The sequence below is a fragment of the Poromitra crassiceps genome (genome assembly GCF_964638095.1).
Source record: "Poromitra crassiceps genome assembly, chromosome: 13".
Classification (NCBI taxonomy): Eukaryota; Metazoa; Chordata; class Actinopteri; order Beryciformes; family Melamphaidae; genus Poromitra; species Poromitra crassiceps.
Genome location: NC_139644.1, coordinates 46,380,594 through 46,386,765, shown reverse-complemented (window position 1 = coordinate 46,386,765; position 6,172 = coordinate 46,380,594).

Below are 6,172 nucleotides of genomic sequence, written 5' to 3'. Positions count from 1 at the left end.
GCTACCGTTGTGGCAAGCAAGGACATATAGCTCGGGTCTGCAGAGCGGTGTTGCCGGATCCCGATCTGGCCTGGGCTCGCCAACCACAACCTACGACCCCTGCAGAGGGGAACACACCTCACTCAGCTCAGCCTTTAAACGCCTAGAGCCCGTGGTAACCGGGGCAACCATGGGCAAGCAGCAAGACCCCCCACTGCATGTGACAAAAACTGGTGATGGAGGAGGGGACACCCCCTTGGTGGGTCCCAGGAACGAGGGGGAGGTGGAAGTCAATGGAATAAAGTGCAAGGCTCTCATTGACTCTGGCTCTCAGATAACCAGTATCACTCACGGATTCTGGAGCAACCACCCCGAACTCAATAAACGAAAGCTACAGTCCTCTAAAATACCCATAGAGGGTGCGGCAGGTCAGGGTGTGCCCTACCATGGTGTCCTGCACATTAACTTAAAAGTGCTGGGGAAAGAGTTCAAGACTGTGCCAGCCTTCGTCGTCCCTGATTCCGAGTATCGCTCCTCTGTCCCTTTGCTCGTGGGAACCAACGTCATTCGTGCCTCCAGGAGCCACCTTCAAGCAGCCTATGGCCAGCAATTCCTTCACCAGGTCAAGGAAAGCCATCCTGAGTGGTACACTGCTCTGCTGGAGATTGGGGGCACCGGACACAGTGGAACGGATGACATGGTGGGCCCTGCTGTATACACTGGCCGTAAAATACGCATCCCTGCGGGGAAAGAGATGGATTTAAGGTGTAAAATCAAAGCTGGCCCACAAAGAAAGACTTATACAGCTCTGATTGAAGGTGACCCTTGCCGCCAGCTTCCCCAAGACCTCTTAGTTGCCAAGGTTCTAGCCGATGTAAAGAGAGGCGGTGCCCCTGTCCGAGTGATGAACCTGTCCCAGCATGCTATTACAATCAAGCCACACACACACCTAGCCAATGCTTTCCTGGTGGACAATGTTGTGGATTTTTCAGACAAAGAGCAGTGTGTTGATCACAGTGGTGGGAGCAAAGAGGCATGCCTGAGTCTGGATCAAGTGGTGGCAAGTGTTGGGGTGGACCTAAGTGGAGCGGCAGTGGAGAATGAGCACCAGCGCTCCCTGCTTAAAGATCTTGTGGAGAGGAATGTAGGTGTGTTTTCCCAGCATCCCCTAGACTATGGCCACACGAAAACAGTCCAACATGACATTCCCCTAATTGATTCTAAGCCCTTCCGGCTACCATATCGCAAGATACCCCCTTCACAGTGGCAAGATGTGAGGAAGATGCTGATGGAGATGGAAACAGCAGGGGTGATCAGGCCGAGTAAGAGTCCATACGCTTCACCAGTAGTGATCGTAACTAAGAAAGACGGGTCACTAAGGTTATGTGTCGATTACAGGAAGCTCAACTCCTACAGCACAAGAGACGCGTTTCCCCTGCCCAGAATAGAAGAGGCCCTGGAGGCTCTGGGGCAGGCAAAGTACTTCTCCACACTCGATCTCACATCTGGTTACTGGCAAGTGGAGGTGGCGGAGCACGACAAACACAAGACGGCCTTCAGCACTCCTATGGGGCTGTTTGAGGCCAACAGAATGCCCTTCGGCCTGCAGAACGCTCCGTCCACCTTTCAGAGACTCATGACCTGCTGCTTTGGGGATCTAAACTTCACCCACCTGCTGATCTATCTCGATGACCTCATCATTTTCTCCAAAACCTTTGATGAGCATCTGGAGAAGCTGCAGCTGGTGTTTGATCGCCTTCAGGAGCACGGATTGAAGTTAAAGCCCTCCAAGTGCCAGCTGGTGAGAGAGGAGGTGCAGTACTTGGGGCACTTGGTGTCCGCGGAGGGGGTCAGGACAGACCCAGAGAAGATCAGCAAGGTCAAGGAGTGGGTGAGGCCCACAAATCGGAAGGAAGTGCTGCAGTTCTTGGGTTTCACTGGATATTACAGGCGGTATGTTAGTGGCTACTCCATCTTAGCTGCTCCCTTATACCGTCTCACCACTGGTGACCCCAGAAGAAAGAAGAGAGGGGGGAGGAGAAGCCCGGGTTCTGACCCACCCTTTTTGTGGAATGATGAGTGCGAGAAGGGATTTCAGTCCCTAAAAGAAAAGCTGACGAGTGCTCCAGTGCTGGGCTATCCAGACTACAGCCTGCCGTTTGTGCTTCAGACTGATGCCTCAGGAGAAGGGCTTGGCGCAGTCTTGGTTCAAGTCCAGGAGGGAATCGAGAGAGTCATAGCCTATGCCAGCCGAGGCTTGACTCCAGCTGAGACCAGGTACCCGGCACACAAACTCGAATTCCTCGCCATGAAATGGGCAGTGACCCACAAATTCTATGACCATCTCTATGGGCGTAGATTCTCGGTACTGACAGACAACAACCCCCTGAAGTATGTGATGTCCTCAGCTAAGCTGGATGCTACAGGCCAGCGGTGGGTGTCTCGGCTGTCTGCATTTGATTTTGACATACAGTATCGAAGGGGGCGGAGTAACGCAAACGCTGATGCCCTTTCCCGTATGTCCAACCAAGAGGTCACCCAGGTCCTGCAAACCTGCCCTCAGTGGGCGAGGGCTAGCGGAGAGGAAAGACCCCCCCAAGAACGACAAAGCTCCCCAGGCGAGAACACCACTGCCTCAGAGGAACCCTCCACTCAAGAGCCTCGATCGCTCGGGTGTAGTGAGCCCTACAGGGATGTTGGAACAGAGTCGCTGCCTGCGATGACAAAACAGGAAATCCGTGCGGGGCAGAAGGAGGACCCGGTGATTGGCACTGTCTTGCACTTTAAAAGCCTGAACCAAAAACCAAGCCGCAGCCAGAGGGTCAACGGTGGTGGGCAAGTGTGCCTTCTCCTAAAGGAGTGGAGGAGGTTACTGATAAGGGATGGTATCTTGTACCGCCGCATCCAAGACAGCCAAAGGGGAGTAGTGGAGCAGCTGGTATTGCCAGAGAGGCTGCACACTTCAGTCAAGACTGCTCTTCATGACGACTCAGGGCACTTAGGATTTGAGAGGACTTTGCACATGATAAGGGAGAGATTTTACTGGCCAAGAATGTTCCAGGGAATCAAGGCTTGGTGCGAGCAGTGCGAGAGGTGCTGCCTCAGAAAGACCCCAACCGCAGGCCTCAGGGCTCCCCTGGTCAGTATCCACAGCAGTGCCCCCATGGAGCTCGTGTGTGTGGACTTTTTGACTCTGGAGAAGTCAAAGGGTGGCATAGAAAATGTGCTCATTGTAACGGACCACTTTTCCCGCTACGCCCAAGCCTACCCCACTAAAGACCAAAAGGCCTGCACAGTGGCTAAGGTACTGTGGAAAAACTTCTTCTGCCGGTTTGGCTTCCCTGCAAAATTGCATACAGACCAAGGGCGCAATTTCGAAAGTGCTATTGTGAAGGAACTGTGTAAATGTACTGGCATCACTAAGACCCACACAACCCCTTACCACCCGCAGGGTAACGGGACCACCGAAAGATTCAACCGGACCCTCATGAACATGCTTGGAACCTTAGAGCCTCACTTAAAGTGCCGCTGGCATGAACATGTGGATGCGATGACACATGCTTACAACTGCACACGACACGATTCGACTGGATATACACCATACTACCTGATGTTTGGTAGACATCCCAGACTCCCAGTAGATCTGATCTTTGCGCTCTCTACTACCAATGAGCCATGTGGATATAGTGAGTATGTGCAGACTCTGCATGACTGTCTGTCACAGGCCTACGCCCAGGCTAATCAGACCTCTCGGCATGCAAAGGGGCAACAGAAAAAATACTATGACCAAAAAGCAAAGAGTCAAGTGTTCAGCCCGGGAGACAGGGTCCTGGTCAAGGTGTGTCATGTGGAGGGGCGGAAGAAACTGGGTGACAAATGGCAGTCACGCCCATACATAGTGGTGAAGAAGCAACCCAGCATACCTGTGTATGTGGTGCGACCAGAGGATGGTGGAACTGAGAGAGTGGTCCACCGCAACCTCCTTACACAGTGTATGTTTTTCCCAGTGGAGCAGGCCGGTGAAGCGAGAAGAGAGGAGGTGGAGTCCGATACAGCAGAGGAGGATGATGATACAGAGGAAATTGAAGAGGAGGAAGTGGAGTCAGCTACAGCCGAGGACTGGGAGAGGGAGGATGGAGAGGAGAGTGTGGAGAGAGAGAAAATTGTGGAGAGGGCTCTGCCTGGGACAACAAACGGACAGGAGGAACACCAAAGAATGGAGGAAGAGGAGGCAGGAGAAATGAATGGAGAGGAAGAAAATGTACCTGCTGTCAGTGGTGCCAACTCAACTCATGGTCCCAGTGATCCGAAGAGGAACCCACCGAGAAATCGACGTCCCCCAAAGAGACTGTCCTACCAGTCGCAAGTGGTGGAATCGGAAGAGGACCAGCGGAGGATAGAGAGAGGGTGGAAGTTGTGGCAGAGGGCCAAAGCAAGACGAACAGCATATGTAACACCACAAAGCTAACAAACATACACACAATTCTATGCAACACACAACACATTCATTCATCACACTTAGTGTAACTGTTTTCTATTGTTTCTATTTGGTGGGTGGTATTGTTTTTTTATTTTGTTTGGTCTGATGTCTGAGACGCCATCAAGTAAAGGAGGGGTAGATGTAAGGCAGTAGCCTGAATTAGACACCAGGTGTCGTCGTTACGTTGTTATTCCACGGAGAATTCCGCAAGTAGCGCTTTTTGTCCTTCACGCGACATCATAGTTTTGAAGTTCATTCCGTGCGGAAGTGACGTCTTTTTCAGAGTTTACATGTCCTCCTTGTAAGGTAAGCAGTGCTTATGTCGTCCTGAGTTATCTTAAAATATCCTCACTAAAACCACCCATCCAATTAATTTGTGTTACTTATGTGTGAGTTGAGATGTTTGTTTACATTTCGGCGGGCGGATTTCGGCAGACACTTGCGTTTATTGTGTAAATACTGGCCGCGATATTGACTAGCTTGCTGTGCACTAGCTCCCCCAGTCAGTGCAGTGTAAAGAGGACGTTTTTATTTAGTTAAGGCTGCTGTCTGGTTTTGTCATTTAATTTATTTCTACACTGAAATATGTTAAGAGAGAGTGCCTTATTTAATTGAAATGTGCAGTAATTGTCATGTTCAGTGTTATACATTTTGCACTATTGTTGGTACTGCAACATGTTTTCTAAGCAGAGTTTACATGTCCTCCTTGTAAGGTGGTGAAGCAGCAGCAGAGAGCCATTAAACTGCATTGGTCTCAACCACAATCCAGAACGCCTGTGTCCCGTGCTCCTTCTCTCCGCACAACACCCCATGATCACACACACCATCAAACACAACGCAGAGTCCCAGGGTGTGTAGAGAGGCTCCAGCACGTGTGGGTTACATATGCTTTGGCAATTTAAGTTGCACCATATCATGCCAATAAAGCCCTTTTTGAATTTGAGAGAATAAAGACTGCACCAGATTGGTAGTCTCACGTAGTCAGACCCACCGTCGACGTCAGCAAGCTTCCAGCGACGGTGATATCATCCACAGCTGGCACTGCGAGACTACCAGATGGTAGCCTGGTGGGCTAATATTTAAGCAGTAGCAGGCCCGGTTCTACGGGGGTGCAAAAGCATGCATTGCACCCTTATTTTAATTGTCTGCATGCTCAGTTGAAAAGTAAAAAAAAAAAAAAAAAATTTTTTTTTTTTTTTTTTTTTTTTTTTAATAAATGCTACAGCTGCACACTTACTGTTTAAACTTGAATTATAGTTGTTGTTTTTCTTTGTTCTTTGATGTGATTTTATGGCTTTTTGGCACCTATATGTAACCTTTTAAGGTTGAGATAATTGTATTATCATTATATGGTCCAAATATTTCAGTAAAGCACTTGAAACACTTGAAATATTATTGCTTGGGTGGTATCATTCTACTTGAAATGATGGTCAAATGCATTCTTTTTAGTAAAATAACATGTCAAATTTTTCGGCCGGGCATCTGCACCCTTTCCTATCTTGGATGCACCCTTAGTCATCTGGTTCTGGAACCGGCCCCGAGCAGTAGCCTAATTAAAACACTAGAACTTATGTAGCAGCAATTGATAGGAAGCAAGTAGGCCTACAATAACATGAGTAGGCTATCATCATAGAGGGTGTGAAATTAGCAACAGTCAAATAGCCTATAGAAAAAGATATGATAGCCTATAAAATATATATATATATTTGAATT